General features: G+C 34.7%; 1 protein-coding gene across 2 annotated transcripts in view; it reads left to right on the forward strand.

Moving 5' to 3' along the window:
• Positions 1 to 17,381, forward strand: part of MSR1 (macrophage scavenger receptor 1) — a 105,367-nt gene that overhangs the window by 68,769 nt on the left and 19,217 nt on the right. The window lies entirely within an intron of this gene.

The raw sequence follows: 17,381 nt of genomic DNA on the forward strand, positions 1-17,381 counted from the left end.
TTCAAGTATAATGTTGAATAACAGTGTTGACAGTGGGCATTTGCCTTGTTCCTGGTCCTAAGAGGGAAGCTTTCAGTCTTTCACCATTGAGTATAATTGTTAGTGTTGGGTTCTTCAAATATTCCTTTATTATCTTGAGGAAACTTCCTTCTTTCCTAAATTTCCAAGTGTGTTTATCAAGAAGTGGTGCTGGATTTTGTCAGATGCTTTTTCTGCATAGTGAGATGATCATGCATTTTTTCCCTTATTCTATTAATGTAGTGTATTATACTAATTGATTTACATAACTATATTAATTATGTTAAACCCCACTTGGTCATGATGAATAATTCTTTCATGTGCTTTTTAATTCAGTTTGCCAGTATTTTGTTGAGGATTTCTGCAACTAAGTTCATAAAGGATATTGGTCTGTAATTTTCTTGTGGTATCTTTGTCTGTCTTGGTATTAAGGTGATGTTGGCCTCATAGAATGAGATAGGGAGTGTTCCTTCCTCTTCAATTTTTTGGAAGTGTTTGAACAGGATTGGTGTTAATTCTTCTTGGAAGAATCTTGTCCTGGCCTTTTCTTTGTTGAGAGGTTTTCAATGGCTGGCTCAATATATTTACTTTTTATCAGTCTGTCAAGATCTTCTTTTTCTTCTTGAATTAGGGTAGGTAGTTAGTGTTTTAGGAACTTGACCATTTCATCTAGGTTATCCAGTGTGTTGGCATATAGCTCTTCACAGTATCCTCTTATAGTCCTTTTTATTTCTGTGGGGTAGGTTGTATTGACCCACTTTCATTTCTAATTTTAGTTATTCGCATCCTCTGTTTTGTCCATCTAGCTAAATGTCAATTTTATTGATATTTGCAAAGAACCTACTTTTGTTTTCATTGACTCTATTTTTTTTTAATTCTCTATTTATCTCCCTTCTAATCTTTGTTATTTCTTTCCTCTGCTTGCTTTGGGTTTAGTTTGCTCTTCTTTCTCTAGTTCCTCCAGTTGTAAGGTTAGATCTCTGATTTGAAATCATTCATCTTTTTTAATGTAAGCATTTAGAACTATAAACTTCCCTCTCAGCACTGCCTTTGCCACATCTCATAAGTTTTGTTGTGTTGTGTTGTCATTTTCATTTCTCTGAATATATTTCCTAATTTCCCTTGTTATTTTTCCTTTGACCCATTTGTTGTTCAAGAGTGTGTTATTTAGTTTCCTCACATTTGTAAATTTCCCAGTTCTCCTTCTATTATTTATTTCTAGCTTCATTCCATTGTGATCAAGGAGGGCACACTGTATGATTTCAGTGTTTTTGAGTTTACTGTGACTTTTTGATCTATCTTGGAGAATGATCCACATGCAATAGAGAAAAATATGTGTTCTGCTGTTCTTGGGTGCTGTGTTCTATATACATCTGTTTGGTCTAGTTGTTTTATATTATCATTTACATCTTGTATTTCCTTATTGATCTTCTGTCAAGATGTTTTATCCATTATTTAAAATGGTGTACTAAAGTCTCCTACTATGGATGTAGAACATCTATTTCTCTTTTTAAAAATGTCAATATTTACTTCATTTTGCTACGACAGAGATTTTCTTGAGTGTCAGGAGTTAACAAAAATAAACAAACCAATGCACAAAACACCTGTCAGTCTTTGAAAATTTGCTCTGCTTTGTGTGGTGCTCTCCTTCAAAGTTTACCTCTCCTTAAGATAAGGCCAAAGTGAATATGAAGTGCAGAGTCCTGCTAAACCTACCTCCTGTCCAGGGCTTGTGCTTGCTGGTGGCCTTAGGAATTCCTCTGTTTACAGGAATTTGATTGCCCCTTCTATTCCATATGAAAAAGACACCCCCCACCTGTTCTATTGCAGGAATTAAATCAGGCAATCCTTTGCCCCAGGCCATTTGGACTTAATTGTTTCTTTTCTTTCTTTCTTCTTCTTTTTTTTTTTTTTTTTTTTGGTAATAGAATTTTTAAAGGTTAAAAATAGGTAAAAGAACCTTCAAACAACAAAATGAAAAATTATGCCATTTTAGGTCTTCCTTTTTTAATATAGTGCAGCTAATCTTTAATATACATTTGTACATTGTACATATGTTAACAGGGCAAGGAAAGCAAGAAACCAAAACTGAGCCACTTTCCCCAACTTCCTTTTTGTACAAGCATACACATTTTAAGGCAGATGCTTTTCTGTGCAAAATACAACAGAAGAAAATTCAACATTAGATATTACATGTTCACATATTCTCAGATTTTTTAAATACCATTTTTAGTATATTTATTTATGAGAAAGCATATTAAAAGTTTTTCTCTAATAAGCTTAAAGAAATTGATGTACAATTTTTTTAAATTTTAGAAATTTCATTACAGACCCCTCAGAACATATACAAAAGTCAATCTTTTCTTCTTGTTTCTTCTTTTAGTACTATCCATATCAACTTGTTCACTACGTCAGGTTAGTCTTTTGAAGCCAATGGCTGGCTTCTGACAATATAATTAACCTGAAATAGTTTTTAACATAAATCTTTGTGACTTCAGCCATCTCAAACTCCGCAAATGCATCTCTCTCTCTCCCCACAGTAGTAGCACTGGAGTAGATAGTCTACTGACACATGGGGGTTACTCTGCTCCCTCCAGATTAGAGTCAGGGACCCATGAGGGGAGCAAAGCCACCACAAGCTTCTACTATTTTCAAGCTGACTTTTCTTGATCAATACTTGTCCACTTACCGTGACCCTTTAAATGTTTGGGGGAGTTTTAAAGAAGATGGCTCTGCCAGTTTTTTTTTTTTTCTTTTTAAGACTTTGTCTTTTACCATAGAAAATATTACACAATTTTTATATGAAGAAGCAATCAGAGTTTGCAGCCAAACATGTAAAAGAAAAAAAGTATTATAGATTATATTAGGCATAAATTAATAAAAATATTTTTATTAAAAATTGTTTACCCCCACTCCCCAAAGAAAAATAAGATTCTTTTGGTATCATGCGTTCTTTGCAACTCCATGCTGGCTTTTAGGAATTGGCGATTCAACCCCAGCATCCATTGGATAATTTATCCATTGGATAAAATAATCCATGTGAATATCTGCCTGTGGCTCAGACTCAGCTTGCTGGCTTCTGGCTCATGGTTTTTTTTTTTTTTTTAATTAAGATTTATTCACACACCATACAATCATCCAAAATATACAATCAGTTGATCATATTACTATCATGTAGTTGTTTATTGATCACCCTGATCTATGTTTTAAACATTTTCCTTGTATCAGAAAAAGTGATAGCAAGAAAAAAAAAAAAAAAAATAGGGAAGAAAGAACACCCATATTGTCCCCCACTTCCGCCCTATTTTTCCTTTATTTTTTTTGCCCCCATTTTTCTACTCATCTATCCATACACTGGATAAAGAGTGTGTGATCCACAAGCTTTTCACAATCACACTATCATTCCATATAAGCTACATTGCTGTACAATCATCTTCAGGAGTAAAGGCTACTGGGATGGTGTTTGATAGTTTCAGGTATTTACTTCTAGCTATTCCAATACATTAAAACCTAAAGAGGGTTATCTATATAGTGCATAAGAATGTCCATCAGAGTGATCTCTCGACTCCATTTGAATTTTCTCAGCCACTGAAGCTTTATTTCGTTTCATTTTGCATCCCCCTTTTGGTCAAGAAGATGTCTCAATCCCACGAAGCTGGGTCCAGATTCATCCCAGGGAGTCATATCCTGCATTGCCAGGGAGATTTACACCCCTGGGAGTCAGGTCCCATGTTGGGGGGAGGGCAGTGATTTCACCTGCCAAGGTGGCTTAGCTAGAAAGAGAGGGCCACATCTGAGCAACAAAGAGGCACTCAGGGGGAGACTCTTAGGCACAATTATAAGCAAGCCTAGCTTCTCCTTTGCAGTTACAGGCTTCTTAAAGGCAAGTCCCGTGATAGATGGTTTGGCACATCAACTCGCCAGTCCTCAGTGTTTGGGAGAACATCAGCAACCATCCAGGTGAGGAAGCCAAACACCTCTGCATTTTCCTCCAGCTCTTCAGGGGGGCTCTGCATATGTTTTTTATATTGTTTCTTTAATTAAATTAACTTTCTCAAAAGAGTAAAAAAAAAACCAAAACAAAGGAATAAGAAAAAACAAATATACTAGAATAACTACATTACTTCCAACATGTTCCTTTTCTACCCCCAAGAAAATATACAGACAATAACCCAGGAAAGGGATAAGAAAAACAGATAACCTAAGATAACTACATTTCTGTGAACTTGTTCCTACCATACCCACCAGAAATTAACAAACCATAGTCATTCCTGAGCATTCACAGAATGTTAAATTTACCCACAACAACTTATCACTAATTAGATTATTGTTCCCCCTTCACTAATTGCTATCTATCACTAGTTCCCCTACATTCTACATTAAAAACCATTTGTTTTACATTTTTCAGTGTTCACATTAGTGGTAATATATACTATTTCTCTTTTTGTGTCTGGTTTATTTTGCTCAGCATTATGTCTTCAAAGTTCATCCATGTTGTCCTATGTTTCATGACATCATTCCTTCTTATAGCAGCGTAGCATTCCATTGTGTGTATATACCATATTTTATTTATCCACTCATCTGCTGAAGGACATTTGGGTTGTTTCCATCTCTTGGAAATTGTGAATACTGCTGCTTTGAAGATATCTGTTCATCTCACTGCTTTCAGATCTTCTAGGTATATACCAAGAAGTACGATTGCTGGATTGAAGGGTAACTCTATATCTAGTTTTCTAAGGAACTGCCAGACTGTGTCTTCCAGAGTGGCTGAACCATTATACAGTCCCACCAACAATGAATAAGAGTTCCAGTTTCTCCACATCCTCTCCAGCATTTGTAGTTTCCTGTTTGTTTAATGGCAGCCATTCTAATTGGTGTGACATGGTATCTCATTGTGGTCTTAATTTGCATCTCTCTAATATCTGGTGAAGCTGAACATTTTTTCATGTGTTTCTTGGCCATTTGTATTTCTTCTTCAGAGAACTGTCTTTTCATATCTTTTGCCCATTTTATAATCGGGCTGTCTGTACTATTGTCATTGAGTTGTAGGATTTTTTTATATATGCAAGATATCAGTCTTTTGTCAGATACATGGTTTCCAAATATTTTTTCCCATTGAGTTGGCTGCCTCTTCACCTTTTGACAAATTCCTTTGAGGTATAGAAGTTTCTAAGTTTGAGGAGTTCCCATTTATCCAGTTTTTCTTTTGTTGCTTGTGCTTTGGATGTAAGGTCTAGGAAGTGACCTCCTAATACAAGGTCCCGAAGATGTTTCCCTACATTATCTTCTAGGAGTTTTAAGGTACTCTTTGTTGAAGTCTTTAATCCATTTTGAGTTAATTTTTGTGTAGGGTGTGAGGCAGGGATCCTCTTTCATTCTTTTGGATATGGATATCCAGCTCTCCAAGCACCATTTGTTGAAAAGACTGTTATGTCCCAGTTCAGTGGTTTTGAGGGCCTTATCAAAGATCAGTTGACTGTAGATCTGGGGGTTTATCTCCAAATTCTCAATTTATTCCATTGATCAATATGTCTATCTTTGTGCCAGTACCATGCTGTTCTGACTACTGTGGTTTTATAATAAGCTTCAAAGTCAGGGAGTGTAAGTCCTCCCATTTTGTTTTTCTTTTTTAGAATGCTTTTAGTGATTCAAGGCATCTTCCCCCTCCAGATATATTTGATAACTAGCTTTTCCAAGTCTGTGAAGAAGGTTGTTGGAATTTTGATAGAGATTGCATTGAATGTTTAGATGAATTATTTAACAATACTTAGCAGTATTCTAGCTGATTGCTCACTGGACAGTGTTTAATTAATTCAGTTCTTCCATAATATGAATAACTCTATAAGTGACCACACTATATTCTAATATTATTCTGGCAATTTGGGGGAAATATGGTCATCATTATAATGACCTGAGACTTTTGTCATATGGAAATTGCTGGACTTAATATCCAGAGATCCTGACCTCAGAGGATCTGGGTTGTGAACTGATATATGTGATTGTCAAAAACCTCTTTTTGAGATTCTGGAAGCATAACGTGGCTGAGAAACTCTTCTTTAACCCATGATACTTTTGTCCTGCCACCACCTAATGGTTGTTCCAATAGTTAAGTCAGATATCTAAATTTTTAAGAAGTTATAACATTAATAAAAATAATAGTTATAGTATATTTAGTGACTACCCTGTGCCAAGCACTTTGCAAAACACTTTATATGTCTCCCATCACTTAATACCTCCAAAACACTTATCACTGTGCTCTTTTGCTTGTTAGGATTTAGAGTAGTTATATAACCAATGCAAAATTATGCAGCTATTATGTATATGGTGGGTCTGCAATTTGAGTCTTGGTTTATATGATTTAGAATTCCATCATTGTGCTAGTTTGAATGCATTATGTCCCCCAAAAGCCATTATTTTTTATGTAGTCTTGGGTGGGCAGGAAACCTATTGGTGTTGATTGGGTTGGAGACTTTTGATTGGATGTTTCTGTAGAGACATGATCACTCAACTGTGGGTGAGATCTTTCATTGGATAATTTCTGTGGAGGTATGGCCCCGCCCATTCAGCATGGGCCTTAATTAGTTTACTGGAGCACTATATAAGCTCAGACAGAAGGAGCAAGCTTGCTGCAGCCAAGAGGGAGACTTTGGGGAGTGCACGGAAGCTGAGAGAGGAGCTGCAAATGACAGACAGTTTGAAGACAGCCGTTGAGGGCAGACTTTTGCTCCAGAGAAGCTAAGAGAGGAAAAATGCCCCAAGGGCAACTGAGAGTGACATTTTGAAGTGGAGCTGCGGCCTAGAGAGGAATATCCTAGGAGGAAGGCATTTTGAAACCAAAACTCTGGAGCAGACGCCAGCCACGTGCCTTCCCAGCTAACAGAGGTTTTCCGGACACCATTGGCCATCCTCCAGTGAAGGTACCCTTTGTTGAGGGACACTTTATGGCCTTAAGATTGTAACCTTGTAACCAAATAAACCCCCTTTTATAAAAGCCAATCCATTTCTGGTGTTTTGCATTCTGGCAGTATTAGCAAATTAGAACAATCACTTAGGTACTACATTTTATTATACCTTAGTATAATCTAACTTTCCCCTTCAAACCTTTTCAAAATACATTCTTGTGCTAAATTAATCCCCACCACAAGTCCTATGAGGTAACACAACAAATGAGGATATTGAAGTACAAACAGGCAAATGGTATGTCCAAAGTCATAAAGCAAGTTTTAGCATAGCTGGACACTGAGCTCTTATCTCCTGACTTGTTTTAGTCTAGGGAAGCTTCATTTTTTTTTCATGGTGCTAATCCCGTCTCTTCTTGGATAAGTAAGAACTGGGATCCTCATTTAAAATAAAGCATCTACTATCTTAACCTAAGAGATTCACCTTTTTTTTTTAAGAGATTTTTTTCCCTCTGTTTTCTTACTTTTTGCTATTACCTAAAGAAAACATTCCATCTCATATTTCTCATGTTATTGTTATTATAGTTTCTAAAAGCAGATCAATTTGATAACAGTAAAAAGGTCAAGGTTTAAGCTAGGTGAATTTAAGCATTGTTTCTTGGAAGAGGGAAACAACTTCTTTGGATTTTTGAGGCCTCAACTCCTTTGTCTCTAAAAATTTCTGGGCAGAGCTGTTGTACATGTATTACAGCCTCTCCTGTCTGGTGCAGATGTAATGAAGTCCATATACATAGTTGAGTTCTGTCAATTCCAATAGGTCAGCCTGATCACAGCATGCAGGGACCTGAAGAGTTGTAACAAAATATATCACAAAATGCCAAAAATATATACTGTCTTTCAATTACTTCCAGATCTAATTCAAGGTATAAACACCCAGAGTTATTTTGGAAAATTATTTTCTCTTAATAAAAAGTCAAAGAATCTATATTGAATTGTTAGCCTTGCCAATAACTAGACAAATTAAACTTCAGTGAGCAAAATTTGGGGCATTTTTCTCCACAAGATCCACATATCAAATTCATTCATCTTTGACTTCACAGGCTCCCAGAATAACTTTCAGAACACAATATAAGTAATAATTCTATCACTGCTGCTTACATGCTTTACAGTTTAGAAGACATTTTTCATATTTTTTGCTTTTGAAACTTTTATCCTGGGATACAGGTATTATTATATTTACTTGATAAATGGACAAATGAAGGCTCAAAGAAGTTAGACCACTTCTCAAAGTTTCAACAGCTTATAAGGAGGAATACCAGGAACTTTACTAGGTCTTGACAAAGAGCATATTTTAAAAAATCAGAAAGAATGATAGCATAATTTATGCTATTTTGGGATATGAGCTTTGTGAAATAGCTCCCCCCAATATCTTAAAGAATTCTTGATCACGTTAATGCTCCAGGGTTTTAAGTGAAGAGTGAAATTTTAAATACCCTGGAAACAGTAAAGTTCCACTTTACAAAATTTTAAAGGTTCTTCTCTGAGTAACTCAAGAAATTGAGTTACTTAGAAATGAAATCTTAAATAATAACAAGATTGCTCTGGAATTAACAGTAAATATGCCAATACATAAACACTATGCCTTGAAGACAATAATATGCTCTTTGAAATGCAGTTATTTCTATCTGATTGGCAATTTTGAAAATCCAGTGATAGAAGCAGCACTTTAGCTCATGGTCTTGTGAAGAGAATTTAAACTAACAACATGCTCTGTTTTTCTTGTTTTTCTTGTCTCGTTCGACTTTTTGGTGTTCTTTATTTTCTTCCCCCACACAGATTTGTTCTAAACTATCACATTGCTATGAAGATCTGTACAACTAGGAAAATATTCTTTTTAAACACAATTTCTTTCACCTTAAATAGTTACCTGATGATGATAATTCTTTTAGCCAGATTATTTTAAAGTCCAACTGATGATCTAATTAAAAACCTGGCTTGAACATAGAAAATAGTAACTTTCTTCTACTTTTTAACTTTCATATACTGAAGTAATTTATTCCTATTCATAATTAAGTTAAACTTACACAATATCATCTGAGTTTAGTACTTTACATTTTTTTGTTTGTTTGGTTTTTTTTTTAGTACTGTACATGTTGAAGCAACAAATTCTCAATCTTTATTTCACCTAGTCCTCAAATCTTGGGCATCAGTTTCTTCTTAAATATTGAAATAAAGTAGTTGAGCACCAATCTCATGTTTTAAGTCAACTTCAGTGCCTTTGTTTGCAATTATTTGATGAAAAGGCAGGGGAATTATATTCTGCAGTGACTCTTCATTCAATTCCCCACCATCCCTAGCACATCTTTGGGTGTTACCTTCCCTCCACATCACTATGTTCCAACACAGGCACCACATCTCCCTCTTCCTTTGAGGAAATTCTCTAGCTCCCCTTGGGGCTTTAAGAGAATTTTACTGAAGTTTTGGAATAACATAAGGAGGGTCTGGCAGAAGAGTCTGCATCTTAAGATTGAACATTAGACTTCACTTACTTGTCATTCCCCAGCTAAATTGGATGCAAAATTGTCCTCACTAGCCATTTTCCTCAATCTCTCCCCTGCCATCCTGATACTCCCACACACTCTTTCCACCAGAATCCCTTCCCTCTAGTTTTCACCTGTTTACCATGACCTGGGATATCCAAAATACTTGTCTCCACTTCCAGAGTAAGATTCAAAACCTGTTATAGTACTTTTCCAGAGAAATTTAACTCTATTCCCCAAACACCTCATATCTGGGCTGCCTTTCATAGTTAACTACCTTATTAAGGTATTTATCTGAAATTAAAAAAAAACAGCTCCCTTTCCAAGAGGAGTTTTGCCATATTCTGAAGGCTTCCATATCAGATTGCAACCAGATAATTTTAAAATTTCTTTGTTATGACTGTAACTCAAATATAATAATTACCATTGTCATACACTTAACCCTAAATCCTTATTCCAATAAATGCTACAACACACACACACACAAACACACACACACACACCCACAATGATCTTGAGGTAATATCTCTTTCTATAACTTTTAAAGGAAGACTTTGATACAAAGCAGTTTTATAGTTGGCTCTAACAACATAGTTGTGGCTGTGTTGTTTCCTTCTTTAAATAAAATAAAATAGCTGAGAAGAAAGAACAATATAACAAACAGCTAATAAATAACCATGTGTACACCACCTAGATTTCAGAGATGTTGTCATTTTACCGTATTGTCTACAGGTTTTAGTTAAGAAATATAATGTTGTATATTTAATTGAAGCCCTCTTCATGCTCGCCTCCTGCCCTTTTCAGGGTAAATTATTATAGTGAAGTTCATATATATCCTTCCCTTCATGTTTTTGTATGTTTACTACTTATGTATGTATAACACGATAGATAGTATCATTTTTTGTGTTACTGTTCTACATAAATGGCACTATTCTACATTTCTCATCCTGAGCTTGCTCTTTCCCCTGAATTTTATGAATATCAGCTTTATTTGAGTCCTAGACTATGGCCGTAAGGACCTTACTGACTATCCAGCCTAAGAACTTATTTTAATTAAATCAACCTTAATTATAATTTAATTATAATATAATTACAGAAAATGGGAAAAAAGTTATATATTTGATTTCAGTTCCATATACAAAATTACTTTCTGTCAGTCTTTTTATACAGCATTTTTTTGTATAATTTTAATCAAATTTTTCAATCCTAATAGAATCAATTAATATTATATTTTCATCTTTCCCATTTTCTACTTGGTCATTTAACCATTATGTTTAATGCCTACAAAACTATCAAAACTATCCATTGAATGTACACACTGCAATTAATTTAACTAGTCACCTATTCTGAAATATTATATATCTGTTTTACTTTCCCCTTTCCAAGTAATCTTTCAATTAAAAAACAATAATCACTGGAATTGTTAACTTTTAACATATTGGAAGTTATTCCCTCAGATTAGATTACAAAACTATTTCTTTTGTAACTTATATGTTTTGTCTATTACTTATTTTTCTTTTGTTGTCTTATGGTCATATAAATATGTATGAGCTATTTGTTTAGTAGCTATTTTATTGTTTTTATTTTATATACAGAATCTAAGAAATATGTAAAAATTGCTAGTGCTATAATCTTCAAGAACTAGGAAATAAGGATAGTAGCCCTTTAAAAGTCAAACTATAGAAGGAATATATAATGAATCAGAGCACAGATATGTCAAATCACCAAACCTGACTCAATGTATTAATATATGTTAAAAAATAAAATAAAATAAAATAAAGGAATTAACCAAACATCATTGGTCAGTTCCAGAAGTAAAATCTCACTGCTATGTCTCATTGTAAATTAATAAAAAATAATTAAACAATAATTCACTGATTATGATTTGACTTCCCCTGAATATTGTCCATGGGGAGAAAGTGGATGCAAATATTTCAGTTTTTGAGGTAATTACATTTCTCATTGTAAACTGAATCAACCTCTAGTCCCATGATTCTGTTTAACATTAGTCTGTCACTAAAAGATAGATTTCTCTTACATCCCAGAGTAATTTGGGCAGAGAATAAAAAAGTGTTTGCAAAGCCCCCTTGAGGGACTGAGGAAAATGTGGAAATATTAAACATCCCCACCTGGGGAATTACTGATATTCTCACAAGCCTTGAGGGCTACCAATTGAATAGGCCAAGTCCTCGATCTTGGGGCTTGCCCTTATGAAACCTATTCCTGCCAAGAAGAGGCTAAGCCTGCTTATATTGAGCTTAAGAGTTACCCCCAGAGAACCTCTTTTGTCACTCAGATGTGGCCTCTCTCTCTAAGCCAACTCTGCAAGTAAACTCACTGCCCTCCCTGCTATGTGGGACCTGACTCCCAGGGGTGTAAATCTCCCTGGCAACATGGGACATGACTCCCAGGGATGAGCCTGGATCTGGCATCGTGGGATTGAGAAAGACTTCTTGATCAAAAGGGGGAAGAGAAATGAAACAAAATAAAGTTTCAGTGGCTAAGGGATTTCAAATAGAGTTGAGAGGTAATTCTGGAGATTATTCTTACACATTTTATAGATATCCCTTTTCAGTTTTTAGTGTATTGGAATAGCTAGAAGGAAATATCTGAAACCATAGCTTCATTCTTGAAGATGATTGTATAACCATATAGCTTTTATTTTGTAATTGTGTAATTGTGAAAACCTTGAGACTGACACTCCCTTTATCCATATATGGACAGATGAATAAGAAAATAAAGACAAAAAATGAAAAAATAATAGAGGGATAAGGAGTATAGGATGTTTTGGGTACTCTTTTTATTTTTATTCCTTTTTTCTGGTTTAATGAAAATGTTCAAAGATTGATTGTGGTGATGATGCACAAGTATATGATGATACTGGGAACCACTGATTATAAACTTTTGATGATTATCTGGTATGTGAATATAACACAAATATAATTGCATTAAAAAAAAAAAAAGACAGATCCTGTCTCTGAGCTAGCAAGTTCAGGTCAGGTTTTGCCAGACCCTTCCACCAGACCATCTCACCTTAGAAGGTTCTTAAACAGCTTTGTGAGTTTCCCACAATAGGTTTTGTGTATCCCCTAGTTAAATCAGTCTTTCCCTAATGATTTCTCTTGCTGCTTTTACATGTAAAAACTGTATTTCCTTCAAAGAGCTGTGAAATATTAAATTCTTTTTTCTTTTATTGTCTGATTTTTTTAAGGATTCTCCAATTTAATCCACTCAGGTAATTTGGTCCACATATTAAAAAGAGTTCACTATCCATTCATTTATTCATTCCATAACTATTTATCATGTGATTATTGCGTGCAGGCATCTATCAGGTGCTGAAAAGATAGCCCTAAACTGCTCAGTCTAGTCAGGGCAAATAAGCAATTTTTAGGTGCTTTGGTAAAAACTTGTTGAAAGTGGTATGGGAGTTTGAAGAGGTAAACCTATTGAAACCTAGGGATTAAGAGTAGAGGAATGGAGGTAGGAGTGGGTGTGGGTGTGGATGGAGCTTTCCAGTCAGGGAGAAAGTCCCCTGAGACAGGGGAGAACAAGACTTATTTGGGAAAGTGTGAATCGTTATATAACTGGAATAAAAAAGAGAGAGAGAGAGAGAGAGAAGCAGGGAAGAAGTTCTCAAGGGTTTAGACTAGGAGGTAAACCACGATTAATCATTACGTTCTTTGTTCTAGGGTCACATGGCAGGAGTAGCCCTGCTAAAATCCTCTATCATCCTAGTCTCTTGTGTTTTCCACTGTACCTGTGGTTGGCAAACTTTTTCTGTAGGTTGGTCAGATAGTAAATATTTTTGATTTACATGCCATATGGTCTCTGTTAAAATCATTCAACTCAGCTGTTGCAGAGTTAAAGTGGCCATAGACAAACTTTGACTCATGGGAGTGGCAGGATTCCAGTGAAACTCTATTTACAAAACAGGCAGCAAGACAGAATTGGCCAACAGCTATAATTTGCTCACTGGTGATCTAGAGGAGACCCTCCAAAATAGTAGGAAATCGTGTTTGGAAATAAAAATGACAAATATACCCACATCTGAAACCAGACAGCAGGGCTTATCTATCTGCAGAAGCCCACATTAGTTGGTTAATAACTCTGCCTTGAGAAGGATAAATATTAAATGGGGAGTTAGGAAAAAAAAAAGCAAAGTAATTGATATTGTAGATAGATAATATTCATTCCATTGCTTTCATTACAAAATGGAAACTACAAATTTTTCAAAAATTGTGAAAATGAAAACTATATTTTTTTAGGATTTTAAAGAATGCATATTTCCCTTAATCTGCATAAACACCTCAAAAATATACAAATCTTGAAAGCAGGATCTATATTTTATTTAAATTATTCCTAGAACCCAGAAAAGTGTCTGACACATGGAAGTTGTGTTTAGATGCATTTGATTAAGAGCAGATATAGCAGATGAAAAACTGGTCCCAGAGCAGTTAAATTGTTTTAACAGTTTGAAAAAATTCCTTAATATACTTTGCTGATTTATAAATATCTAGTCCAAATCATCTTCTTGCTAGCAAGACAAGGAAATATATATTCATGTCACATGTGCTCTTTAGGCACAAGACACAGATTTAACCCACATAAAGGTCACATAAATAGTGTAAAAGAGGCAGAACTAAAATCGAGATTACCTGACTCCTGGCCCAACATAATTTCGGTAATACTCTACAGTACTGATTTGAAGAATAACATAGGGGCTAAGCGTATTGTATAATTAATATTGCATATATACACAAAGTTTATTAAAATATCTTTTAAGTAACGAACTTGCTGTTTTGTCTGCTCAAAACTCCCCTTCAACAAAGAAACGCTTCCTGTGTCCTCATCCAGGAATGCCACGATAATGCAAGTGACCCTACTTGCTGGCCCAAGCTAATTGCTCCATAGATGGACTTCTAGTTCAAACTAGGTCTAGAACTGTTACTTAGAAAGAGACCAAAGTATAAACTTATGTGCTATTAGCAGACATGTTCTATCATGTGGACTGAAGAACAAAGGTATCTAGCTTACATCAAAAGAGAAGAATGAAACAACTTACAAGGAGAAGTGTGGAAAAAAGTAGGAGAGAGAGTCCTGAGCAAATTCAAGTCTTTGTTCCGCTCTTCTAAAAGCCTAACTATAGTCTTGTCCTTGCGTTCCATGGGACATCCATGATCCTTAAAATATATTAGATCCATTTTTTCATTTTCATTTCTGTTATTGTCCAATTAAAGAATAACTAATATAGAGAGTCATTCAGTAGACACATATTCAGTACGTGTTGTGTCTATCTAAATTGAATCCGGAAAAAGTCTATACTAATAAAGTTAAAAGAAGAATTAGGACAGCTACCAGAAAAAAAAAATACATAAAAAATACCCTTTTCTGTAATCTATAAAGAATTGAACTAAAAATAAATTTTAGAAGCATTTTTCCCAGTTTGAAAAAATTCCTTAATATACTTTGCTGATTTATAAATATCTAGCCCAAATCATCTTCTTGCTAGCAAGACAAGGAAATATATATTCATGTCACATGTGATCTTTAGACACAAGACACAAATTTAGCCCACATTAGTTATACATATATGTTTTACCAGTGAAAAATATCTTTGACTAAATACGTTAAATTGATACCAAAGAAACCATAGGCAATACTTATATTATGAGCTTAATTGTGTCCTTCAAAATGATATGTTCAATTCTTAACCCTTGGTCCTTTGAATGTGACTTTATTTGGAGACAGGTTTTTTAAAGATAATATTTTGTTAAAATGAGACCAAACTTGATCAGAGTGGGCCCTAATCCAATATCACCGGTGTCCTTACAAGATGGGGAAAATTCAGCACAGATAGGCAGAGGGGAGAGCACCAATGACAACTGAGGCAGAGAATGCCATTTTTTGTCAGGAAGCCAAGAGACTTTCCTACAGACTTGAGCTGAAGCATGGCCCTGCCAACTCCTTAATTTCAGACTTCTAGCTCTAGAACTGTGGGACAATAAATTTCTGTTGGTTGAGGCCACCCAGACCGTGGGACACTTTGTTATGGCAGCCCTAGCAAACTAAGACAACTGAAATCCATGTAATGATGAGTTGAATTCAGAGAAAATTCTGATCCATGGTCTTATAGAGTAAATGTCATGATCGAAGCTGTGCAAATTGATAAAATGGTCTTCTCCCCATCACCAAAGCAGAGCAGCTGAATGGTGAATGATGCTACCCTGAATGAGTCTTTAGTCTTGCCTCTCTCCTCTAATTTGCTCAGCAATGGTCAAGGATCAGTAAAGTGTGGTCACCTGTCACCAGTCAATTTATAATTGAAAAAATATTTTAGATGACAGATCTGCATAGGAATACACAAACATATTTGGCTCTAAAGAGTTTAAATAGAAGATGCTACCCCCTCTCAGAATCTCAAGAGCACAGGGGATCTGGAAGAAACCTGTAGCCATCTTCTTTGGGAAAAAATGCGTCCAAGGGATTTTATTAGCATCAGTGGCTGTTTCTGATGCAAAATTCCTCCTCTTTGAAATATAGCATATGATTTTCTAGGTCATTGCTTCTCAGAATGTGGCTTCTAAACCAACAGAATCAGTCTCACCTGGGAACTTGTGAGAAGTTCAATTATTGGGGCCCCTTCACACCTATTGAATCAGAATCTCTGGGTGTAGGGACAAGCAACCTATAATTCTGATGCATGCTAAAAATTTGAGAACCACTGCTGCACAACAAGTGAGGCTCAATAATGACATTCTGGGAGGGGTAAGGGACAAAGAATGCACAGTGAGAATGTGAGAATGTTTGCCTATACCTTTTTGTGCAATGAGATAATTGGTCCCATATAAACAAATGTTTCAACATGCCTGTTTTTTCATAGCAGGTATGATGAATATATTATACTTGAATATATTTGCCTTCAGTAAAATTAAACTTTTGGGCATGACACTAGTTTAAAGCAATACAACTTGAATATTTAAAAATATTACAGCAATCCATTCTTGGTAACATATAATTGTCTCTCATTTTCTTAGGCAATTAAACTGTGAATGATTGGGTCACCCAGGTATTTTACTCAGTAATTGAAAGTTTGAACACTATAACAGCATATCATTTTCCTTTTTTTAAATGTTTTTAACTTAAATTTATTAAGTGAGACATGACTTATGTACTTAGGTAGATCACATGACTACATGAATTCAGTGTTTAGCACTGAATTATATTTTGGAAGAATCAAGAAAATAATGTAATTCTAATAGTATATATTAATATGAAAGCTTTTTAGATGTTTCGGAGTGGCTCAATCAGTTTTGTTATAGGATATTATCTATTTTCTTTACATGGTATTTACTGACCTTTCAAGAATTTAGAAAAAAAAGTGTTACTAAACAATTTTTTAATTTTTCAACAATTTTTAATTATTTGAACTCTAAAATTCCATTTTCGCATTAAAGAGATATTTTGGTGGTAAGTTATATCTCGTTTTTTTATAATAAAGTTTTCCACAGAACTATATTTGAAAAGATATATTTAAATAGAACTGTATTTATTCATTGGCTTTTATGATCATTAGAGATTATCATTATTTTTATTTAACAGTAATTAAATTTTAAGGGTTTTCTGCCTCTGTCTTTAATTTTGTTCTTTAATCAAATGATTTATTTTAAAAATACAGTACTTACTCAGATGGTACAGACTGTTTAAAGAAATTTCAATATTCCAAGTGAATTGTTTATGTTATATTAATCAAATCCCCCTAGGTTAAAAATCTTTATGCTACTTTTTAAAAACAGCAAAGGGCCATTTTATATTTATGTAAATTACTCTTCAGTGTTATCAAGATTTTATAAAAATTTAATGGACATATGGCAATTTGATCAGTTGGACATTGCTGAACAAAATTATTTTTGCAATATAATTTGTG

The sequence above is a fragment of the Choloepus didactylus genome, chromosome 3, assembly GCF_015220235.1.
Source record: "Choloepus didactylus isolate mChoDid1 chromosome 3, mChoDid1.pri, whole genome shotgun sequence".
Classification (NCBI taxonomy): domain Eukaryota; kingdom Metazoa; phylum Chordata; class Mammalia; order Pilosa; family Megalonychidae; genus Choloepus; species Choloepus didactylus.